Below are 26,540 nucleotides of genomic sequence, written 5' to 3'. Positions count from 1 at the left end.
CGAATGATTCAGTGTTTTGAACGAATCAGTTGAGTCAAAGATTCAATGAATTCCTATTAATTTACAACTAGTCCAGGCGTTTTAAGCCAAAATGGGGGTCAACCGTGAACAAATTGCAACAGAATCAAACTCAACTGATTTTGTATCCTCAATATGTCCTGAGTAAGGGAAAAAAAAGCTCAGAAGAATCCCATTAGTGGAAAGTTCCGAAAAAGACCCAAATATATCCTATTCATACGCCTATACATTATCTTTCTCACATGAATAGGGTAAAAAATTTAACCTTTAGATATCACCATGACAATTAATGAGTTGATTACTTATATCAAGACAAACAAAAAATGTATTACAAGTTTTTTTTTTTTTTTTTTGTTAACATGGACAAACCGTGCATAATCTAATTACATATGTGCTAATTTGCATAAATACCACAACAGATCTAAACATTGGGTATAGCCAGGAGAAAATGTCTTGTTGAATCTTGTTGACATATAACAGTAAAAGACTAAATGTTAAGGTCTGAATGGAACCCATTTAGGCTACCCATGAGCATAAATACATAGAGGCAGGAAGAAGTACTTTAAAACATCCTTTATTAATTATTATTGCAGAGATGGGGTTTGGGGCTGGGTCCGTGGGACTGTTTCTGGGGGATGAGAAGATGTTTCATGAGATGCTTCTCGTCGGGGTCCCGTTCAGCCTGTTGGGGTTGTTATTCGCTATAACAACCGCCTCGATTTACATTATCCCTTACTTAAGATATGGATACATGGATTATTGTAGGCATTACACTGCCATGTATGTAATTCAAGTCGATTAATCTCAAGACAGCTAACAAGTTATTTGCTGCTGCTAGCCGTGTTAGCTATCTAATGAAACTATTCGCTAATCCAAAACTTGACATCGTTTCACCAAAAATAGTCGTACAACAGCTCAACGCACATCCAGATGTTCCCAATAAATTGTAGTTGATCACCAGGTATGTTTTATTAATGTATATTAATGAATAATCCATGTAGGAAAAACAAAATGACATTTTTCTTACCTGAGGGACAGCTTAGTGACAGTTTATTTATTTATTTATTTGTTTTGCCTCATAAAGGTGAAAAATAGAAATCACACAAACATTGTTCTTTAACTTGTAAGAATACACATTTAAGTGCTGCATCTTTTTATTCATTGATTTGCTGTGTCACAGACATAGTCATATGTCATATTCATATATTCTGACTGCTGCTAATCTGATCTGAGTCCACAAAAAAAGGAGCAGATGCACTCCTCTTCCTCCACTGCTGCTGCATCTTCATGAGGTCTGGTCTCCTTGACATGTCCCCACCACTTTTTGACATGTCCCCACCCCCACCAGAACTGGGGCCCCCCACCCCCAACACAAAAATGGTTTGGCCACTGATCAAAATTTGATGTTGTCATTTAATTTGAAGTTCAGTACGCTCAAAATGTCCGGTCAGCACAAGTCCGGTGCTCAGAAGAGGAAAGAAAAGAGAAGAAGAAAATAGAGGTTTTCTAAACAAAGAAACAAAAACAAAAAAAAACCGGTGACGGTGAAGCTGGAACTAGTAAAGTCGACGTAAAGCAAGGTAAGAAACAGCGCAGAAAACACTTACGAGCATTGTCAGGAGCAAATTTTTGTCCCGCCAAAGCCTTATTTGATCGGTAAGTGATGTAGAATAGAATGATTGTGCGCCTAAAGCCTGGTTTATACTCGACGCGTCCGCACGAGCGCGAAGGTGCGCGCGGCAAAAATGACGTCATCGCGGTGTGGGCGGTCGCGTGCGTTGGGTGCGCAAGGGCCCATTCCGCCTGGCGGTGTGCACGGCAGATTTTGTAACAACACGCGCGGCGCCACATCCGAAGATGAACGACTTCGAGCCGAATCTGGCCGAGCTCGAACTTCTCACCACACCGGCACCCAGTTTGCACGTCTAAATTAGTTGCTTACATTTAAAAAATGAGCATTCAATAGCATAAAAAGTATTTTTAATGAACATAAAGGTCCATGTTTAATAAAAATGTTCATGAAACTTAATGAAATGTTTAGTGAAATTAGAAAATATGTTAGAGATTGTTAATTTAGTTATATTGTATACACATTCTCATATCCATATATTTCGTTTTATTGTCACGAGTAATAATCTCAGGGTTTACTGGGTTTTACACAATTATTTTTGTAGTGTGGTATTGGTGGTGTACTAAAATAAACATTGTCACGTGTGTAGCTTTCTTCTTCTCACCGCTGATTCCTGATGGTTTAGAGGACAATTACTCGAGTCGCCCCCTATCGTTTCACAGAATAGTACAACGGCGACCGCGTCAAGTATAAACGCCTCGTCTGTTTGCGGAGGTGCGCGCGCAGTCTGCGGAGACTCGCGCTGTGGAGCCAGGCGAAAGTATAACCAAGGCTTGACAGGGCGATAACGAGCAGGAAGCTAGGGGGATGCACATGAGTGCTGAACCCGAATTTGGGTCGTTTTGCTCCGAGCGGAAGCTTCGCTGAGTCGAAAAACGGAGAAGGCGTCAGAAGGGTTGTTTGTTCCCGAGTCGAGTGGATCTCACCCGGGACGGAAGAAGGAAGTCGGATGTTCGAGTGCGGCGTTTTTGAAAGACTGCGAGCTGTAACTTTGAACGTAGGTCATGTTAAAGGGGTGGTTCGGGATTTTTGACATCGGACCTCATTTTTAAGTCAGCCTGGTTGTTATTCATCAGTGGAGACATTTTTTTTTTTTTATTATCCAGTCCTTATATTTGGATAGTTAGCCGATGCTAGGCTAGCGTGAGTCAATGGTATATGTTAGCCAGCCATTAAAAACCGTTTTACCCACTCCACAGTGCACCAAACGCAAATCAATTATAACACTAGACTATCGATGTATATGTCCGTTGAGAGAATAATGTTAGAAATCAAACTTGCCTTTCATCTCAATGATCCCAAAGGAACTGGTTTCTCAGCAGCTGCGGAATTTTACTTTGCTCCGGTTAGTAATGCGGCAAAAAGTAAACACAGAACAGAAGCGCACTGTAATCAGTGTACCAGCGGCAGGTAAATACACTTGCGTCATGTGTGTACCGGCTCACTCGGTTGCCTAGGTAATCAATATCACTCCGCTGCTGCTGTAGACAAGGCTTATGATTACAGGGAACAAATTATAACTAATGCAATGTGATGAAAGGTAAGTTTGATTTCCGAAGTCATTTTTCTTATGTCTGGAAAAGACTATCTCGTCATTTATTTGAAATAACAAGCCAATGCAAATAAGTCTAAAGCATCTTGTTAAGCCAAAAGAGGTGGGAGGTTTGGCTTTGCCTAACTTTCAAACGTATTACTGGGCAGCCAACTTTAGAAACTTGCTGTACTGGTGCCGGCATGATTTGCAACTGTGTAAACATTCTTGTACACAGCCACGTCCAAGTGATCTGAGAGCGCGGGCGGGTATAGATTTATACACTAGTTGTTCCAATGAACTGCAGTAGCCAATGCGACTTCTATTGTATATATCTATACCCGCCCGCGCTCTCAGATCACTTGGACGTGGCTGTGTACAAGAGGTAAAAACGATATACTGTTCGTTTTCTCACACAAACCGCTCGTTTCGTGTCTTGGGCCATCAATGTGTACTTACGATGGGGAATTGTTTAATTTGGACGACGGGGAATTGTTTTAATTTGGACTCTGTGCATGCTCTTTGAGACAGTGACCATAGACCTGCATTATATGACTGACAGACAAGAACGGTTTGACCTAAAAATATCAAAATTGAAACTACTGCGGAAAAAAAGAAGATGGGGGGGCGTTGGGTGCTCCAGCACCTGCCCTTTTGCCCCTTGGTGCCCAAAGTGCCCTTTTGTCAAGGCAAAATTTCCTCTCCTTTTTTTTTATTAAAGGCCCTTTTGTGGATGCCTGCCCAATCTAACTATTAGTAAAATTAATGAATAATAATTTAGCCGTAAATAAAATGACCCACATGATGACCTTTCACCTTACGAACTCATCCGGGACGATTCCTCACGCTGCACGGCACGCGCATTTTTTAATTTCGCGCGGCTACGCGCACTACAAGAGGATATCTTCAACTCTGCGGCTGCTGGTATGGTGTTTCATTCTCAGCGAAGTGCTTTTGATGTCTGTTTACTTATTATTATTATTTTACAAGAACGACGTGAAGAGAGCATGCAGACAGAGATGTTGTTTATTGCTGTGTGTAGGCTGTAGAAGTAACGTTAGCTTGCTGTTTGAGAGAGACAAGTTTCAGAGGGTCTGGTCTTTTTATGTTATTTGACTAAAAACTATTATTTATACTTTCAACTATTGTTATTATTTCTACAGTATTAATTAAAAAAAAACGTAGAGTGCCTTAAAAATTATTATCACAACACTGGTAAGGCTTACCAGTATCTTATGTTTTGTGTGCAGCAGCCTCTGTGAACATCTCCCCTAACAGCCTGGGCAGAATCTGCAGCTTTACAGCAGGTCAGTGAGCTAGTGAGCCAGTTCCAAACACTGTCAGCAATCTTTACATCTTGTCATGGTCACATAAAAATTGTTTAATCAGCTAATATATCTCCTGTATGTTTGTTTTAATGTCTACAGTCTCAGATCAACTCCAGCAGTATCATCATCATCATCATCATCATCAGCAGCAGCAGCAGCAGCAGCAGTAACAACAACAACAGCAAAGGCAGCAAACTCACTTAAGGACTTTAGTAAGAATTTACCAGAACAGGTACCACATTAATGTTAAAAATCTTGTAAAGTATTAATTGCTGTATTTTTTCTGTTTGCTTTGTTTTTATTTTCATTGTATAAATGTAACTCTTGTATTTTTGTAAATCAGTTTATGCCATGAAAGTAGCCACAGATGCTGACATGGCATTAAATAAAACTGTACTGAACGAAACATGGGCCACGTTGATTTTGTCCTACACAGTTTACTATTACAGCTGTTCTTTATTATTCTGTTTAACAGAGAAGAAAAAATCCATCAGGTTGGGACAACTTAAGATACTTCAGTTTCTAATCCCAGAGTTATTAATAGGTGCACATAAATTATTATTTTTTTACTCTTAAACTTAAAATTAGTCTTTTCTGTTCTGTTTCTTTTTCAAAACTGCATCAATGCATTTGCTGCCGTATCGATACAGAATCATCCATATTGATATATTGCTGTATTGATATTTTGAGCACAGCCCTATTTAAAGCCTTGTTCCATGTGCCCCCTTTTATACTTTGAGCACCTGCCCCTCCAGAGGTCTCTGCACGGCCCTGGTGTGTGGGTTGATGAATTCCAGTCAGTCGTAAATGGGACGCGCGTGCACGTTCATTCTCTCAATTACCATAAATCCCGCCTATTAAAACCGACTGACAACTATATATGGGCATTATATTATGACACGAAACGAAGGATTTCATATGTCTTCTCAAAAGCAAATGAAGAAGATAAATTTATCAGATGCAGAAATTGAAGTTTTATTATCAGAAGTTCATTCAAAACGCCACATTTTATTTTCAAGCGTACAGTGGCGTATCAGGTCCTAAAAAAAAAGGATTTTTTAGGTAATAATGCTTTTACCTAAATGTTTGTAAAAATGCTTGGCAGATGCAGTTAATGGAGTTTCATCTGTTAATCGAACAGTCCCAGAAGTGAAAAGAAAATGGTTAGACATGAAGCTTGACTGCAACACTTGTGACTTGCGGCCTTAAAAATGAATAAACAGCTTGAATATAAAAATTTTTTAAAAAGACTTGCGGACTTGTGTTCCGTTTGCAGATGCTATTACTGGCTCTCGTAATAAAAGCAAAAAGAAAACCCGTATGAAATTACTATATATAATATTTTTTTCAAAATGCTGTGTAAATATGTACCCGATTAAGGTGAATTAAAATGCAGCCTTATTAATGAGCAAAACGTTCGGATGTTAAACGCACTACCCAGCCAACATTTGGATGTGGGACCCATATGGGTATGAAATGGGCTGAAAAATGGGCCCCATGTAGGATTGTCCGCGGGTTCCATAATGGCCCCATGTTAACTGCCCAGATGGATTTCATGTAGGATTGCACTTGGTACTAGGCGGGACCCAAGTGGGCAAAATGCACAAGACCCATCTCTGTCCCAGCTTTAACCCAGTCGACATTTATATGTGGGGCCCATGTGGGTTTGAAATGGGCTGAAAAATGGGCTCTGTATGGGATTGTCCGCGGGTTCCATAATGGCCCCATGTTAATTGCCCAGATGGATTTCATGTAGGATTGCACTTGGTACTAGGTGGGACCTAAGTGGGCAACATGCACAAGACCCATCTCGGTCCCAGCTTAACCCCGCCAACATTTGTATATGGGGCCCATGTGGGTTTGAAATGGGCTGAAAAAAATGGGCTCTGTATGGGATTGTCCGCGGGTTCCATAATGGCCCCATGTTAATTGCCCAGATTGATTTCATGTAGGATTGCACTTGGTACTAGGTGGGACCTAAGTGGGCAACATGCACAAGACCCATCTCGGTCCCAGCTTAACCTCACCAACATTTGTATATGGGGCCCATGTGGGTTTGAAATGGGCTGAAAAATGGGCTGTGTATGGGATTGTCCGCGGGTTCCATAATGGCCCCATGTTAATTGCCCAGATGGATTTCATGTAGGATTGCACTTGGTACTAGGTGGGACCTAAGTGGGCAACATGCACAAGACCCATCTCGGTCCCAGCTTAACCTCGCCAACATTTGTATATGGGGCCCATGTGGGTTTGAAATGGGCTGAAAAATGGGCTCTGTATGGGATTGTCCGCGGGTTCCATAATGGCCCCATGTTAATTGCCCAGATTGATTTCATGTAGGATTGCACTTGGTACTAGGTGGGAGCTAAGTGGCCAACATGCACAAGACCCATCTCGGCCCCAGCTTAACCTCGCCAACATTTGTATATGGGGCCCATGTGGGTTTGAAATGGGCTGAAAAATGGGCTCTGTATGGGATTGTCCGCGGGTTCCATAATGGCCCCATGTTAATTTCCCAGATGGATTTCATGTAGGATTGCACTTGGTACTAGGTGGGACCTAAGTGGGCAACATGCACAAGACCCATCTCGGTCCCAGCTTAAACCCACCAACATTTGTATATGGGGCCCATGTGGGTTTGAAATGGGCTTAAAAATGGGCTCTGTATGGGATTGTCCGCGGGTTCCATAATGGCCCCATACCAACTGCCCACATGGATTTCATATAGGATGGTACTTATAAACAGGTGGGCCCCGACTGGGCTACATGCACAAGACCCATCTTGGTCCCAGATTTTGTTTTTTAGTGGGTACTACAAGGTTACTATATGGGCCGAAATACGGGCTGTAAGTGGGTTTGTCCATGGGTTCCATGTTGGCCCCAGCAACTTACTCATTTAGGTTTTATGCAGGATTTCACAGGGCTTTAGGTGGGGCCCAACTAGGAATCAAATGCATGTGGCCCAACTAGGGATCATCTGGGTTCCATCTAAATGAGTAGCAACACCACACAAACAAGTTTTAAAGCATTAGAGCACACAGTGAGATTGAAATCTTTTCAAATTTAAATTTTATTGAAATTACCCATCATATTATGCTATATTCTGAAATTCCAGAGACAATATTTAAAGAAGCAGATTTATGTCAGATTAAAGAGTATCTCTTTAAAGTTATATACCTAATTGTTAAAATACATACTTTTAACCTGTATTTGACCCAGTCTTTACTGAAAGCTTTGAACATTTGAACAGGAAATAAATTGGGGACAGTTAGAAGAAGCAGCAATTATACATGTATCAGTACAGCTTACACTGCAGACAGTCATGTGTGCATTCTGGACACTGTCCTCCTCCATCTCTTGTCCCAGACTATTTTGAGAGTTCCCTCTCAGTTTCTTGCCAGTCGATCTGTGCAGTCTTCTTAAGAGCCTCTGCAAAACAAATTAGTTTTTTTTTAGAGATTATGATTTTAGAGAAGTCATGTTACTTAGACATGTCACAATACCTTATGAAAGAATAACAACTTTTACTCAGGATAAAAAACAAAAACAGCATTAAACTTCAATTGGAATGGTCATGGAATTGGAATGTCACTGGAAGGGCATTTGGGAAAATCAGAGAATTACTGTTTATTTATTCAGAATATTCTGATTTAATTTTGTATTAATAAAACCAGTTTATAAAGTATGAATATGCGATGTGTTTGAAAGCATCAATTCATTCATTGATACAAGTTAACCATTAAAAAAAATATAAACAAAAATAATAAGAATACATTATTTGTCTCAAGTCATTTTAATATTAGGTAGTTTCTCACAATCAGATTTTCAGTCCATGATAGAATGGGCCGACAAAATGATGCATAATTAAAGTATTTAAAAAAATGTTTTATTGCTAATGATTTATGATTGCTTTTAAAGTAAAAATATAAAAATATTATTCTTTGTGTCTTTGAAAAATAATTGAGGTGATCACAGGTGTGGATGATTATTACATTTCCAGGATGGCTCCACTTAAGAGTCACAGTTTTAATAAGTCAGAATTAAGTTAAAATGAGAATCCCAATTCTTTTAGTGTTTCAGACAGAGATCACGATTCTGAACAGATAAAATAACAACATAACATGTAATTTACTAGAGGTTCTGACAAATGTTAATTTCTGCAGTCGATTTAAAATGTTTAATCAAAAAAAAAAAAAAGTTTGAATGAATGATTTAATGACTAAAATACGCGTTTCATTACTGGATGAATCAGCGTTTTTGAACAAATCTCTAGAATTAATTATTAAAGTTTCAAGTGTCAAGTTTCTTGCAAAAGTTTTTTTTAAAACAACGGAGGATGGTTAGTTTGTGACAACAGCAGGAAACAGCATGTTACGTTCACATCAAAAGATTAAATCAGATTTGAAGATTGTGACTTATAAATGCACATTAACCCGATGACTTAGCATTCATGTAAAAACTATGTTCAGATTCATCAATCAGAATGATTTCATTCTGATCGAAACAAAACATTTCCATGTAAATGTGGGTACTGACAGCACCAACGCAGATATAAATGTTCACTAAAATTACACGGAGAATACACGGTATAAAAATAAATAAAACTTGCGTGCAAATTAATTAATGTAATGCGGAACTACTGTTAGATACGCGGGTTCTTTAGGGACACCTAATCTGTAGCCCCGCCTTAGCTCTGAAGCAGGCTGCGATGTAAAGATTGCAATGCTGGAATATGTTGTGTGTGTGTGTGTGTGTGTGTGTGTGTGTGTGTGTGTGTGTGTGTGTGTGTGTGTGTGTGTGTGTGTGTGTGTGTGTGAGAGAGAGAGAGAGAGAGAGAGAGAGAGAGAGAGAGAGAGAGAGAGAGAGAGAGAGAGAGAGAGAGGGGCGCGGGCACGATCAAAAAGTCACAAAGTGCTTACTTAAATTTGTGTGTGTGTGAGAGGTGCGATCGAACAGTGTAAACATAAAAACATACTCCATCATTTTGTTTATATAGGACATTATTCAAACTGCAAAGTGTTTAAGTTATTGTTAATTAAAATTTTAAGGAAAACAAAAATATTAAAGGTCCCGTTTTTCCTGTGTTTTTGAAGCTTTGATTGTGTTTACAGTGTGCAGTATAAGGCCCCGTTCACACCGCAAGTCTTAATGCTCAATTCTGATTTTTTGCTCAGATCCGATTTTTTGATTGGCTGTTCACATTACCTTTTAAAATGTGACCTATATCTGATTGCAGTGTGAACTGTTTGAGGTTTCAAACTAACCCGCATGCGCAAAAGAACAATAACAATGACATCAGACGCAGCACGCGGTTGCACTAAAGTTCGGGAGGTTATGGAGGAAGTAAGCATATTCACATTTACAGTGCTATGCATAAGTTTAGACACCCATGCTAAAGTTGACTAAAAAGAGGAATAAAAAAATCATCTTTTGGAAATTGAACTTAATGCCTTAATTAAAAAAATTAGGAAAAATCCAACCTTTAAGGACACCAATTTTCTTTGTGAATGAATAATGTATCGTAAATAAATAAATGTTCTTCCTTAAAATATAGGGTGCATAAGTTTGGACACCCCTATGTTAAATTCCCATAGAGGCAGGCAGATTTTTATTTTTAAAGGCCAGTTACTTCATGGATCCAGGATACTATGCATCCTGAATCTGATAAAGTTCCCTTGGCCTTTAAAATAGCCCCACATCATCACATAGCCTTCACCATACCTAGAGATGGCAGTGGATCGAAACTCATGGCCTTGCTCCAGAAGGGCTTTATTAAAGGTATAGCGGAGGATCTTTCCAAATTTTAGATAAGACCCGCCCTCTCCACTTTTTGAAAAGTTTGATTGATTCACCAGAATGATTGACAATTAGGAGGACCAATAGTTTAGACTACCCACCAGGAAGTAAAACATCCTCCGCTATACCTTTAACCCAACCCCATAGTTAATATAACTCCAATTGTATTCATCTGAAAGAAGAAAGTCATATACACTAACGATGGCTTGAGGGTGAGTAAATCATGTGGTAAATCATAGGGTAATTTTAATTTTAGTGAAATTTACTACTACTCTAAGTCAATTATGTAAAATCTAATTTTGTAAATTTTATTAAATTAAGTCACATCAAAACACCTCACACATAACAAAAGGTTAATGGATCCATACCAGAAGTGACAGTGCAATCCTCCACCAAATTGCCAGTACTCATCTGGATCCTTGGTCAATCTGGGGTGGGCTGATAAGTCCTTAAAAAGAAAGATTTAATTTGTACCATTCCTTTAAACAATATTAAATTAAATAAAACACACACACACACACACACACACACACACACACACACACACACAGAGCAGTGGACAGACGTTTTTGCACATACATGTCACGTCACATCACACAATTGTAGCTTTGAAAAAAGCAAATTGGTACACCAAAATCAAACAGACCATCTAATAATTTTACCTGTAGCCACATTTATCCTGTTATGACACGTCTGAGGGTCTTTCCCTTGTTGTTCTTTAGTGAACTAAATAAAGGACTGATGATGGTGACATGTTCTCCTTTCTTTGTCACTTTAGAGGAAAAAAAGACAAAAGGATAAAAAAAGTTACTCAGATTTGTCACTGGTAGATGAAATGACTTTTGATGATGAGAATAGCCTAACACTTTTAACTACATAATATATTAATACCAATGTAAGGTTTAGAAGCAATGGTTGAAATTGACTTGCATCTTACTGAAAATTATAAATGTGGTGGATTTGTTTCTCTGTTTGGTGCCTGTTCTCCCCAAAAAATCTTCTCCCAGTGCTTGAGATATACATCTAACGTTAACGTTATATGTAAATGACTGTTTTATCAGTCACTTACTCATTCGAATGCTCCTTCCCTAGAAATAAAATAAAATAAATTAAATGCAATAGTTCCACTTTAGCAGAATCAAATACACTTAACCTCAGCACTACTTCCAGATAACTAAAGTGCATTAAATACAACATTTGTTGTTCTTATTGACTTTAAGTTTATGTTTTAGGATACCAAAGTACAATTGCAGGGTATTTATATTAAGTACATACATATGTAAATGCATTTGTAGTAAACTTAGCATAAAATAAATGTTTCAAATATATTCTAGTATTTTTTTTCCAATAGGGTTTTCATGTGTTTGAGTTTTAGACTAGCTGACAACACTGACATCATGGGCTTCAACGTTAAATAAGTGCTAATACGCTAATCGCGATTAGCATCTTGTAATCAAATCAATGGTACACACGTAGGTACACACACACACACACGCACACTCACACACACACACACACACACACACACACACACACACACACACACACACACACACACACACACCTGCAGGTTGTAGTACGTCCGATTTCCGTGAAAGTTAACTTACACAGAACAAACTGGGAAGTTAATGAACTCCATTAACACACGATTTGTTTAAGTTAACGTTACCTGCATTATATATTATACCATGAACTATATTAACATTCTTATCTACTTATTTTAATGCACCTAAACGTTTAAATATATATTAATTGATATCTGTTTTTCTAAAATGATAGTGGATATAACTTATGGACATGAACACGAAACATGAAAAATGTTCTCTTACCTGATATCGCCAAAATGTTTCCAGGACTCACACATCCAGACCGACCTTCCTCTGTGTTCACATATCAGCTTCTGTTCTTCTCCGTTTCCATGCCACAACGCAAATTAGTTTAAAATAATAATTTAATAGGCATAAGGAAAGACCGTAATCTTGCCAAGCAGTAGCACACACACACACACACACGTCGTCATCAACACAAACTGACGTATTTTCAAACTTGACCAGTAAAAAGGCGCGCACGGTTGTCATTGGCCAGTCATATTAACCAATCATGATCAAAGAAGGTGGAACAACCAATAGCAATTGTTTCAGCGTGGTAATGGAAAAGATTACTTTTCTTTCTTTCTTTCTTTTTCTTTTTTTTTTTTAAGAAATGTGTGTTTAGTTTTATTTGTAGACTATATTATTTAATTAGTTAAAATGGTGTTTTGATGACAGTGTGAATAAAAATGCAATCCTGCATGGTAAGCTTTAGGCAAACACAAAATTGTAAGTCCAAACAAAATCACACAAAGCAAACAAGTTTCTGCTGCACTTCTCTCTTGAGATTGAAATCCATTATTATTATTATTGTTAATAACATGATTATATTTTACATAAATTTAGATTTGTGAAATGGTGTTTGGATCAAAATATCATACTAAAATAAAATAATAATTAGAAATAATAATAATTCAAAGATTATGTATTCCTTGAAGACATGACATTGATTCAACATACAGATTTTGTAAAAAAAAAAAAAAAAAAAAAAATTCAACTGTTTAGTATTAAACGTTTCATTGTGACAACATTAAAACAACAACTGACATTGTTTCAACCATATTTCAACTTTGAGGGTCAGTCATGTGCCAACTATGGCTGAAAAGAAAAGTCTGTACTGTTGGCCTCAAAAGAAAACTGAACACAAAACACAATATGCTAAATGAATGAAACTGCCCTTTATTCTGTACTCCTGTATATGATGCAAATATGATTTCTGAATTTACATTGGATTTTCCCTTCAAACCATGAATTTCCATTCTATCTTTCTTTACTTGGGCTATTTCATCATCTGAACTGATGTGCCCCTTTCAATAATCAAAACCCTAACCCTAACCCCAATATTCAAAATCTCTAGAATTACATTGTCACTAACCGACTGACCAGAAAACTCTGGAGAATCTCAATTGAATAAGGGCATATGGCTGTTGCTAGGGGTTTGATTTCTTCTACCCATCTCTAAGCCATTATAATTCCATTATTTTGATAGATTTTGATAGACAGAATTCGATAACTTCTGTAACACGTTCTTCATATTGTAGTGACCATTTTCTGGATATTTTGAACCATTTGTATAGATTTTAAAATAACTATATGGAGATAAGCATTTTGCAGTAACTCACAAAATCAGACCACTAAAAGTTGACACTTTGAATATTTAATGTCATGGGTTGAAACTAATGTCTGCTGAACACCAACAGGACTGGATTTGAAGAGCCATGGCCTATACTGTAACCACATACACTATATTGCCAAAAGTATTGGGACACCCCTCCAAATAATTGAATTTGGGTATTTCAATCACTTCCATGGCCACAGTTGTATAAAATCAAGCACTAGGCATGCAGACGCTTCTACAAACATTTGTGAAAGAATAGGTCGCTTTCAGGAGCTCAGTGAATTCAGTGAATTCAAGCGTGGTACCAGGTTTCCAATTGTGTAATAAGTCCATTTGTGAAATTTCCTCACTACTAAATATTCCGCAGTCAGCTGTTAGTGGTATTATATCAAAGATTATAAATGACAAATATACTGTATACAATTGTTTTAATGATTGTACAGATATGTTGTTTACAAGTGTATAGTTTATGATGTAACTTACAGATGCACAATTTATATTTACTACATAATTAATTAGATTCACAATTATACTTGTATGTATTTCCCCATTCAGGGCCCATATAGAGATTACCTATGTGGGTACCACCTTGGGCCCATGTAGGCAGCCTATATAGGACTGATTGTGTTTGCCCATGTCTGACACATATGGTTTATCACAGTGGGTCCCATATGTTTTTCCCATTCATAATCCATATAGAGATTACCTATGTGGGAACTACCGTGGGCCCATGTAGGCAGCCTATATAGGACTGATTGTGTTTGCCCATGTCTGACACATATGGTTTATCACAGTGGGTCCCATATGTTTTTCCCATTCATAACCCATATAGAGATTACCTATGTGGTTACTACCTTGGGCCCATGTAGGCAGCCTATATCGGACTAATTGTGTTTGCCCATGTATGACACATATGGTTTGGCCAAGCGGGCCCCATATGTATTTCCCCATTCAGGGCCCATTTAGAGATTACCTATGTGGGTACCACCTTGGGCCCATTTTGGCAGCCTATATAGGACTGATTGTGTTTGCCCATGTCTGACACATATAGTTTGGCCAAGCGGGCCCCATATGTATTTCCCCATTTAGGGCCCATATAGAGATTACCTATGTGGGTTCTACCTTGGGCCCATGTAGGCAGCCTATATAGGACTGATTGTGTTTGCCCATGTCTGACACATATAGTTTTGCCAAGAGAGCCCCATATGTATTTCCCAATTCAGAGCCCATATAGAGATTACCTATGTGGGAACTACCTTGGGCCCATGTAGGCAGCCTATATAGGACTGATTGTGTTTGCCCATGTTTGACACATATGGTTTATCAAAGTGGGTCCCATATATTTTTCCCATTCATAAACCATATAGAGATTACCTATGTGGGTACCACCTTGGGCCCATGTTGGCAGGCTATATAGGACTGATTGTGTTTGCCCATGTCTGACACATATGGTTTAGCCAAGCGGGCCCCATATGTTTTTCCCCATTCAGGGCCCATATAGAGATTACCTATGTGGGTACCACCTTGGGCCCATGTAGGCAGCCTATATGGGACTGATTGTGTTTGCCCATGTCTGACACATATAGTTTGGCCAAGCGGGCCCCATATGTATTTCCCCATTCATGGCCCATATAGAGATTACCTATGTGGGTACCACCTTGGGCCCATGTAGCCAGCCTATATGGGACTGATTGTGTTTGCCCATGTCTGACACATATAGTTTGGCCAAGCGCGCCCCATATGTATTTCCCCATCCATGGCCCATATAGAGATTACCTATGTGGGTACCACCTTGGGCCCATGTAGGCAGCCTATATGGCACTGATTGTGTTTGCCCATGTCTGACACATATGGTTTATCACAGTGGGTCCCATATGTTTTTCCCATTCATAAACCATATAGAGATTACCTATGTGGTTACTACCTTGGGCCCATGTAGGCAGCCTATATCGGACTGATTGTGTTTGCCCATGTCTGACACATATGGTTTATCACAGTGGGTCCCATATGTTTTTCCCATTCATAATGGATTACCTATGTGGGAACTACCGTGGGCCCATGTAGGCAGCCTATATAGGACTGATTGTGTTTGCCCATGTCTGACACATATGGTTTATCACAGTGGGTCCCATATGTTTTTCCCATTCATAACCCATATAGAGATTACCTATGTGGGAACTACCTTGGGCCCATGTTGGCAGCCTATATAGGACTAATTGTGTTTGCCCATGTCTGACACATATAGTTTGGCCAAGCGAGCCCCATATGTATTTCCCAAATCAGGGCCCATATAGAGATTACCTATGTGGGAACTACATTGGGCCCATGTAGGCAGCCTATATAGGACTGATTGTGTTTGCCCATGTTTGACACATATGGATTAGCCAAGCGGGCCCCATATGTATTTCCCCATTCATGGCCCATATAGAGACTACCTATGTAGGTACCACCTTGGGCCCATGTTGGCAGCCTATATAGGACTGATTGTGTTTGCCCATGTTTGACACATATGGTTTATCAAAGTGGGCCCCATATGTATTTCCCCATTCAGGGCCCATATAGAGATTACCTATGTGGGAACTACATTGGGCCCATGTAGGCAGCCTATATAGGACTGATTGTGTTTGCCCATGTTTGACACATATGGATTAGCCAAGCGGGCCCCATATGTATTTCCCCATTCATGGCCCATATAGAGACTACCTATGTAGGTACCACCTTGGGCCCATGTTGGCAGCCTATATAGGACTGATTGTGTGTGCCCATGTTTGACACATATGGTTTATCAAAGTGGGTCCCATATGTTTTTCCCATTCATAAACCATATAGAGATTACCTATGTGGTTACCACCTTGGGCCCATGTTGGCAGGCTATATAGGACTGATTGTGTTTGCCCATGTCTGACACATATGGTTTAGCCAAGCGGGCCCCATATGTATTTCCCCATTCAGGGCCCATATAGAGATTACCTATGTGGGTACCACCTTGGGCCCATGTAGGCAGCCTATATAGGACTGATTGTGATTGCCCATGTCTGACACATATGGTTTATCAAAGTGGGTCCCACATGTTTTTCCCATTCATAAACCATATAGAGATTACCTATGTGGGTACCGCCTGGGGCCCATGTAGGCAGCCTATATAGGACTGATTGTGTTTGCCCATGTCTGACCCATATGGTTTATCAAAGTGGGCCCCATATCTTTTCCCCATTCATAACCCATATAGAGATTACCTATGTGGGTACTACCTTGGGCCCATGTAGGCAGCCTATATAGGATTGATTGTGTTTGCCCATGTTTGACACATATGGTTTATCAAAGTGGGTCCCATATGTTTTTCCCATTCATAACCCATATAGATATTACCTATGTGGGAACTACCTTGGGCCCATGTAGGCAGCCTATATAGGACTGATTGTGTTTGACCATGTTTGACACATATGGTTTATCAAAGTGGGTCCCATATGTGTTTCCCATTCATAACCCATTTAGAGATTACCTATGTGGGTACCACCTTGGGCCCATGTAGGCAGCCTATATAGGACTGATTGTGTTTGCCCATGTCTGACCCATATGGTTTATCAAAGTGGGTCCCATATGTTTTTCCCATTCATAACCCATATAGAGATTACCTATGTGGGTACCACCTTGGGCCCACGTAGGCAGCCTATATAGGACTGATTGTGTTTGCCCATGTCTGACCCATATGGTTTATCAAAGTGGGCCCCATATCTTTTCTCCATTCATAACCCATATAGAGATTACCTATGTGGGTACTACATTGGGCCCATGTAGGCAGCCTATATAGGACTGATTGTGTTTGCCCATGTTTGACACATATGGTTTATCAAAGTGGGTCCCATATGTTTTTCCCATTCATAACCCATATAGATATTACCTATGTGGGAACTACCTTGGGCCCATGTAGGCAGCCTATATAGGACTGATTGTGTTTGCCCATGTTTGACACATATGGTTTATCAAAGTGGGTCCCATATGTTTTTCCCATTCATAACCCATATAGAGATTACCTATGTGGGTACCACCTTGGGCCCATGTAGGCAGCCTATATAGGACTGATTGTGTTTGCCCATGTCTGACACATATGGTTTATCAAAGTGGGCCCCATATCTTTTCCCCATTCATAACCCATATAGAGATTACCTATGTGGGTACCACCATGGGCCCATGTAGGCAGCCTATATAGGACTGATTGTGTTTGCCCATGTCTGACACATATGGTTTATCAAAGTGGGCCCCATATCTTTTCCCCATCCATAACCCATATAGAGATTACCTATGTGGGTACCATCATGGGCCCATGTAGGCAGCCTATATAGGACTGATTGTGTTTGCCCATGTCTGACCCATATGGTTTATCAAAGAGGGTCCAATATCTTTTCCCCATTCATAACCCATATAGAGATTACCTATGTGGGTACCACCTTGGGCCCATGTAGGCAGCCTATATAGGACTGATTGTGTTTGCCCATGTCTGACCCATAGGGTTTATCAAAGTGGGCCCCATATATTTTCCCCATTCATAACCCATATAGAGATTACCTATGTGGGTACCACCTTGGGCCAATGTAGGCAGTCTATATAGGACTGATTGTGTTTGCCCATGTCTGACCCATATGGTTTATCAAAGTGGGCCCCATATCTTTTCCCCATTCATAACCCATATAGAGATTACCTATGTGGGTACTACCTTGGGCCCATGTAGGCAGCCTATATGGGACTGATTGTGTTTGCCAATGTCTAACCCATTTGATAAACCCAAATGGGCCCCATTTGTGTTGCCCATTTTGAGCCCATGCACTCGTTTCCCATTAGTGACCCAACTAGGACCCAGATGGGGAGCCCACCTGTTTTTGCCCATGTGGGACCTACTTAGCTGACCCAAGTGGGCCCCAGATAAGATGCCCATTTTGGGACCATACCCACTTGGTACCCAAGTAGCCCAAGCTTAAACCATGTGGGGCCCACATATACATGTTGGCTGGGTATTTACGCGTGGCTGGGAGCAGGTGTAGATTTCTTTCGTACCAACTAACATTTGGAAAATACGAACATTTTAATGAATCCGAAAATTTACGCCAGAACCACTTTACACACGATTTACACAAAAATTCGTTCTGCTCGTGTTTCATGAATGAGACCCAAAGTGTCTAATGTAAGAAAACGTGTGTAGTGTTTCGCAATAAGTGTGTTACAGAATTGCAAACAAAGTGCAAAGTTGACAATATAATGTGTTTAAGCTATATGGTTACACTGTGTTTAAGGTATGCTACAAGAAGTTTAGGTATTGAGGCTTTGGTCTAAGCATTCGGTTTTAGTGTGTAAGCAATGGGCAAAAACTGTAATGTGGGAACCTAAACATTGTAGAGAGATGGAGAAACGTAGCCAATAGGGGGCAGTTTAACATAGAACCGGAACAATGACAAAGCAGAATGAATAATACATCCTCGCTATACAAAAATATTAAATAATAGCGACACAAACGTTTAATGTCACAATTGGTTAATGCGTTAAGCACAATGGGTAAGTTATTCTATCCACCTTTTTCATAAATAGCCATTAGATAGCCTATGCGTCATTTAACAGCCGGAAACTGCCCAAACTGACGGATAAGAATGATTTGTCGTAGCGCAACCTTTTGATTTGTTTTAGTCTTTTTAAGGGAAAGTTAAGAAAAGAAGAAAATTGAAAACCGAAGAAAATTCTGCATTTAATAAAATGCTTTAAATATTCCCAATACTTCCTTTAATATTAGCACAGCTGTAGGTGTTTGTGTTGCATGCAGCACAACAAGCCTGTGGATGTGCGTGCATATGCCCTAAAGAACATACAAGACACAAAGACAACAATACACAAAGAACACATAGGCTACATCAGAAAAGAAATGTGTAGGCTATTAGATGTGCCATGTCATGCTGCTCAGCCTGAATAGGAGTGTTTTAAGATGCAAACATAAATAAATACTGAATCAATTAAGCAACAAAATCTCACCTAATTCTGTTGTTGTTGGTGGTGGTGGTGGTGATGATGATGATGATGATGATCCTCCTCCCATGTTTTTATCTTCCTGTTATTCCCTTAATTGTATTCTATTTAAATACCAAGTCTGTATGATAAAGACCCAAGGTTATGTAAATTCAACAGAGGCAAGATGGAATACTAGAACTGCTCTGAATGTGTTCTTCTGTTCCTCTGTATAGCCTAATCATCAGAGGGCGTATTTATATGGAGATGGTATAGGGCAGGGCCGGCCTGCGGCATAGGCGGAATATGCAAATGCTAGGGGCGCCACTCATCCATAGGGGCGCCAAAGAGTGAACAAGTGATTTTTTATTTTTTTATTTAATAATACTATTTTAAAACCATTAATTCGAAATACCACCAAATAAAGCAAAAAGTCCGGTCAGGCACATCTTCTCCTGCCCAGTGAGTGCTTGAAGTGCGTCAGAAACAGAGCGCCCGCGATCAGTTGTTGTTGATGTGTTGTGTAGCGTCGTCTCTCTCTTCCAGGCAATTGGCAATTGGTTGATAAAAAAATTATATAAATTAAGAAACAATTTATACAAAACGAAATTCACTTTAAAGAAAGGCTTTCTACAAAGCAAAACGTAATGAAGTGGTCAAAATCATGTCTGACCCACTCTATGTCTCCCGATACATTGCACATCATATCTTACTCGTGCTGTTCACTTTTCATAATCAACATAGCCTAAATGGAAAAAAATAACATTATAATATTTTAACAAATAGCACAAAAAACACAAGCATTTTTGGGGGCGGGCACAGCCCCCTCGCCGCCCAAAACGACGGGTGTGCCTTCATATCAAGTCATATTGGTGAAAAGGTAGCCCTGACCAAGGAAAGCGAAATATTTCAAAAATCATCCTTTTAAGGATATTTCTCATGAATGGCGTCAGCGCTGGTCAATAATAAATCAATGCCGGCGTTGATCATGGAGTGACGCATCAGCTTCAGCGTTGTCCTGCTTAGAGTCTTGTAAAGTGGAGCTCAAAGTTTAAATTAAATATTAAAATAATTAACGGCTTGTTTCATTACATCTAGCACCTATCTGTGAATGCATCCGCATTTTTACATTTCCGTTGAATGAACAGTTTAATGACTGAGTGACAGTCTCTAATGCGCAGAGACTTTCAATGTCAATACTGGTAAAAATATCAGCGGAAAGCCTCTCGTAAAGTGAGATTCAAGGAATTAACTGTTATATGGTGATATCAGCTAAATTGGGCCACTTTTTGGTAAATCGTTTGGGACAATAATACAATACCATATGTCTTTTCCATGTGTTTTTATGATTAATAATGACTGTTTTTGATAATTTTGTGCTAAAATTATGTAATAAAATATAATTATTTATGCCCTACAGTTCTTGAAACATTAGGTCATAGTGAGTGTGTGTGTGAATGTGACATGCACTACATTTATACATGTTTATAAATAATATAGGCTATTATCAATTTAAATATATAAAAAATGTGTGTAATAAAACATTTACACACACACACGCGCGCGTATGTGAGTGACAGAGATAATGGCCCATTTTAGCTGAAACCATGTAGCCCATTTTACCTTAGTGGGTTAAGGTAAATTGGGCTACCAAGAAAATCATCTCTTTATCAAAAAATATGTTCAGATACCAAACTAACAACATTATTTCTGATTGATGCCATCAAGACAGATATTATGCATATTTTTTTATGTGCATGTTTTTTTTATTTATAGATTTATCATCCTTATAATATAGTTTAGTCACATTTGGTATGCCAGACTACTTACCATGCAGCTTTCTGGTGCAGTCTTGATTAGAATGATTGCCCCGCCCACCATAGCAACCATAAACCAATCAAATCACCTGTTACTTGTTAAGCACAGTTATGACAACAGTTTGAAATCCTTTGCAGTCATTGGCTCTAAATTCCAGAGGGGCTGGGACTCACAAACCTTAAATTGCCCATTTTACCTGATGGCCCATTTTACCTGATATCACCCCTAACAATGGTCTAACAAGCTCATTGTCATGTTTATGTTGTGTTTATTATATTATGTGGACCCCCGACCCTTATTTTGACGTGTTGTAGCCTATCTTCATTTTAATCCACTTCGTTTTAACGCGCTTTTTACTTTCGGTTTCATTACTGAACATGTTTGTGCCTGCTGACCACAGCGTAACACTCATTTATTTAGCAATAAATACATGGAGATAAAAACGCATATCGAGTTGAGTCACTCAAAATTATCTCAAGGGAAATTCCTTCAGCACGACAGCCCTACTTGTTTCCTGGCTATTTTGACAGCACTGACGTAATCACAGACTTGCTCATCCCGATTTAAAATCTTAAATATCAAACATGTTTGATATGATCGGGGCGAGCCCAATTTGTGTGAGAGCAGATCGGGAGGTGCAAGATTCGATCTGTGAACACCTCACATTACCAGATAATCTGCGCCGAACATCGGAACCGATCAAGGTCCTCGACAAGATTTTTTCTCCGATTCTCGGGAGGGGGAAATCGGGCATAAATCGGCCTAAAACTCCTGTAGTGTGAGCCAGGCATTAATGAATTCTGCTTATCTCATTTTCATTTACATTCGTTAATAACTAATGTTAGGATGTGTGGTAGATTTTTCCCTAAACCTAACTATCTGGGTCTCGTCTACAAATCGACGTCCCCGAACGTCTACTGTCGACATTTAGTCTATCAGGGTCTCGTCTACAAATCGACGTCCCCATTCAATAATAGTCACCTAACTAACTTGTTCCCCTAAACTAGCTTCCTTCCTAAACTAGCTTCCTAAACTAGCTTCCTGCGCAGGAATAATCGACAAACAGACTCAAGCAAATGTCATTTAAATGCTTTAATCACGGCAAGTGAATGGAAATAAGTATGTGATTATTGCAGCCCTGAGAGGACTACAGACACTCGATTTTTATACTCTCCTTTTCAGAGTACTTACATTTTAATCATGTATTGGTATATAAAGACAGTTTAAACAAATTTGGGGAAAAGTTTTTAGAAAAAAACCTGCCTACCTTTAAAAGATATAAAAGAATGTCACAGCCAAAGACAACCCAGCCTGAAAGAAAGGGAAAGTGAAGGTTCTTAAATGGTGTAAAGGTAAGGACAGTAAGTTAATAATCAAATTACTGAGAAACACAAAGCAAGTCCAAAGTCTCAAACACTTTTAACCAACCAACCAACCAACCAACCAACCAATCACTGGCTTTCATTCTGCAATCCAACCAATCAGTCAACTGTCAAATGAAACACTAAAGAGATCTTTGTCCTGTTGAAAGATGAACATTCAGCCCTTTCTGAGCGTAATTAAAAAAGGAAAGGTGATGTGACACTGTGATAATCATGCCTCTGTCCCAACTTTTTTAGTCTGTGTTGCAGCCATCAAAATCAAAATTTGTTTATATTTACAAAATACAATAAAGTTGGTCAGTGAAAACATTGGAAATCTTTTCTTTGTATTTTTGTCAGTTAAATAAAGGTTCAAGAGAATGAACAAATCACAGATTATTGATTTTATTGCATTTGGCAAAATGTCCCAACTTTACTGGAAATATGTGGGATTGGGAGGCATTATCAGAAAAAACTGACAAACACATTAAAAAAGAAGAAACAAAACTTTGAAGTGAATTATTCACTTAATTGTCTTAAAAACCTGAAATTCTACATAAATTCTACAATTAAATAGTATTTTACAACTGTCCCCATGTTTTCGGTCAGTCCTGTCGGGTTACATAAAACATAAAATGTGTGCAATACACCTTTAAGGGTGTGACTCAGAGGAAGTGACATCATTCGACTGAGGTGAAGCTGACACTGATCAAGGGTGAGTTCATTGAATTGTATGATTTTAAGCTTGTTTTTTTTTTAGTTTTTTTTTTTTAGGAGGACGAGCTAAAGGGTCAGGCCCTGTCACGGTAAAACATCCCAGAAAATAATGAAAATGTTTTAAATCCAAAACAAAACATGTCTAAAAAGGTTACTGAAATTCCTTGCTTGCATGTTAACAGTTTTTATGCTAGCATGCTAGCATGCTGAGTAATGGCAGTTTAAAATGGCCGACCGTCAGGCCCTATCACATCCCTGTGTGACAGGGTCTGACAGTCCTGTGACACAGTATTTAACGGTATATGTATTTAACGCATGCCATTGTAAAACATTATTTGAATAACTAGACATTACTCTGTAATTTTTAAGCTTTTTATGCTTTTTGAAGCTTTTTATACAACATTTGTTGAATTTAGTCCCTCTTTTACCAGGGTACCAGGATCTTTATGAACTGTACATCTGGATCACTCACAGAGAACTCTTTTAGGCATGTTAATATTGTGCCATAATTAAACAAACAAATCCAGCATTTTGCAAACAAACTCGATCTGCTTTGCAAAGGAAAACTCGACTCGCAAACAAACTCGATCTACTTTGCAAAGGAAAACTCAACTCGCAAACAAACAGAAAGCAATGTGCAGGTACAAAGGTCAATTTGAGTGAAAATGCAGTGGAGTAACAAATATGTATTGTGTTTTACAAATATAAATAAATAAGCCTAGATAATATTTCACAAATAAATACAAACCATCAAATTGCATGTAACCTTTGAAACAAATACCAAATCTAGTGCATACAAATGCATATCTGTCTGTTATGATTGTGTGACACTTGGCTTTTTATGAGATCTCTTGGCTCGATTTTCTCACAAACGTGTCCTGGCAGATTTTCTCACAAATGCAGTTGAGCAACTTCCTCTTCTAAAACAGTAGATGGCGCTAAAGTAGAGGATTAATTTAGCGCTAGTCTCCCGGAGAAGCGAGATGGTCCTCACTGCAGAACACGAAATCCAGGGGGATTTGCACCTTACATATACCTAAAGGCTTGTTCGACTTCATGCAGCTCTGCGCAGACCGATCGGCGGCTGACTTGAAGCGGTGCATGCCGGTTAGAAATTTTGTCCGACTTGATACAGCGCCGACGCCACGTGACTGTGACGTATGCCATCAAAGTACGGCGAGAGCAATCCGAGAGTAGCCGGAGAACTCAGCCAGCACAGCTTCTCAAGAGCGGCTGCACTGGGCTGCACGAGCTCTGATGACGACACAGCTGTTCCACGATTGGCCGGATTTACCGCATGACAACGATCAAGTGTGTTTCGTGTTTATTCGAACACCTTTAGTTCCTCTAAAGCTCACAAATCATTTTTTTTTATAACAGCAAACACTCTTTTCATGTAGTTGCGATGTTATATTGTGTCATGTTTATCAAATTAAAACTGATTTAAAAACGTAGACTCCACTTCATTGATAGTAGCTTATGTTTAACTTTATTCTTGTTCAAACAGACGCTGTATGAAGCAGTACATAAAGTATTGAATGAAAATGTCTCTGAAACATCTATATTATTTGGCAAATATTGCATTTATTTCCCTTCAGCTGTGGTAAAGTATGCAAACACCACATGCGAGCGGTCACTACGGGAACCAGAAAGTGTCCGACTTCACGTCTCCGTTTGCAGCTCCTCCCCGCCTGCACGCGGCTACTCTCGCCGATCGGTTACATCCAGCCGCAGCCGATGTCGAACACACCTTCTCACCACCTACCCATCTCCACCCCCTGATCCCTAAACCCACCCCTAGACCTACCCATCTCCACCCCCTGATCCCTAAACCCACCCCTAAACCTACCCATCTCCACGCCTTAGATCTGGATCCAACTCCGCCCCCTGGATCTCGTGTACTACAATGAGGTGCTACTGGGAAAATCTGCCTGGACACATTTGTGAGAAAATCTGCCTGGACACGTTTGTGAGAGAATCGAGCCGAGAGATCTCATAAAAAGCAAAGTGTCTCACAATCATAAGAGACATATATGCATTTGTATGCACTAGATTTGGTATTTGTTCAAAGGTTACATGCAATTTGTAGGATGGTTTGTATTTATTTGTGAAATATTATCTTGGCTCATTTATTTATATTTGTAAAACACAATACATATTTGTTACTCCACTGCATTTTCGCTCAAATTGACCTTTGTACTTGCACATTGCTTTCTGTTTGTTTGCGAGTCGAGTTTTCCTTTGCAAAGCAGATCGAGTTTGTTTGCAACATGCTGGATTTGTTTGTTTAATTATGGCACAATATAAACTCAGGACTTCTTTTTGTCTGTGTCGAGACATGAGCCAGATTTCAAGTAAGGAACATTTCTGTGGAACTCTTAAGTCATATTCTTATTACAAACGTATTCACTTATTATTAGCCAAATAGTGTCTTGGTTTGTTTAATCTGTAAGAAATGCAAGCAATTTAATGTCAAGGTAATATAACACTAAGTGTAGTGTTTTGGGGGATTTCTGAGGGTAAAATGGCTCCAGTTTATGCAAGGCAAGGCAAGGCAAGTTTATTTATATAGAACATTTCATACACAATGGCAATTCAAAGTGCTTTACATAGAAGAAATTAAAATAATAAAAAGAAATAAGAATAATTAAAACAGTTTAGAAAAATAAAATGAAATACAGTACAGTACAGTCGGACGAACAGCGGCACAGTGCTCATTCAGTAAATGCATAGCTAAACAGAAGTGTTTTGAGTCTGGATTTGAATGTGACCACTGTAGGAGCACATCTGATCTCTTCTGGAAGCTGGTTCCAGCTGTGGCTGGCATAATAGCTAAAAGCAGACTCGCCATGTTTAGAGTGAACCCTTGGTATTTCTAGCTGATATGATCCTAATGATCTGAGTGATCTGTTGGGTTTATATTCAGTGAGCATATCTGCAATGTATTGAGGTCCTAGGCCATTGAATGATTTATATACCAGTAATAATACTTTGAAATCAATCCTAAATCTAACTGGGAGCCAGTGTAAAGACCTGAGGACTGGTGTGATATGTTCATATTTTCTGGTTCTGCTCAGAATCCTAGCGGCAGCGTTCTGTATGAGCTGCAACTGTCTTATGGTCTTTTTGGGAAGGCCAGTGAGGAG

The 26,540-nt window shown here is 39.2% G+C and overlaps 2 long non-coding RNA genes and 1 pseudogene across 4 annotated transcripts in view; 2 read left to right on the top strand and 1 right to left on the bottom strand.

The window, feature by feature from the left end:
* The window catches only part of LOC309494578, a 36,165-nt gene extending 34,022 nt beyond the window's left edge, over positions 1–2,143 (top strand). Inside the window, exons 2-3 of the long non-coding RNA XR_014204379.1 lie at positions 1,688–1,795; positions 1,841–2,143. This is a non-coding gene — a long non-coding RNA (uncharacterized lncRNA). The remainder of the gene's footprint in view (positions 1–1,687; positions 1,796–1,840) is intronic.
* Positions 1–26,540, top strand: part of LOC309494773 (interferon-induced protein 44-like) — a 110,301-nt pseudogene that overhangs the window by 55,981 nt on the left and 27,780 nt on the right. The gene's annotated exons all lie outside the window — the stretch shown is intronic.
* Positions 7,560–16,488, bottom strand: LOC309494546. Of its 2 annotated transcripts, XR_014204340.1 has the most exons (5): positions 12,133–16,488; positions 11,241–11,391; positions 10,966–11,075; positions 10,672–10,751; positions 7,560–7,936 (listed from the first exon to the last, which is right to left on the bottom strand). It is a non-coding gene; the product is annotated as an uncharacterized lncRNA (long non-coding RNA). The 2 variants fall into 2 exon arrangements; XR_014204341.1 differs by lacking the exon at positions 11,241–11,391 and having other exon boundaries at positions 12,133–16,460.

Source organism: Leuciscus leuciscus (genome assembly GCF_965113295.1).
Source record: "Leuciscus leuciscus genome assembly, chromosome: 3".
Taxonomy (NCBI): Eukaryota; Metazoa; Chordata; class Actinopteri; order Cypriniformes; family Leuciscidae; genus Leuciscus; species Leuciscus leuciscus.
Note: the sequence above shows the minus strand (reverse complement) of the source record. Positions and strands in the feature narration are given on the sequence as shown.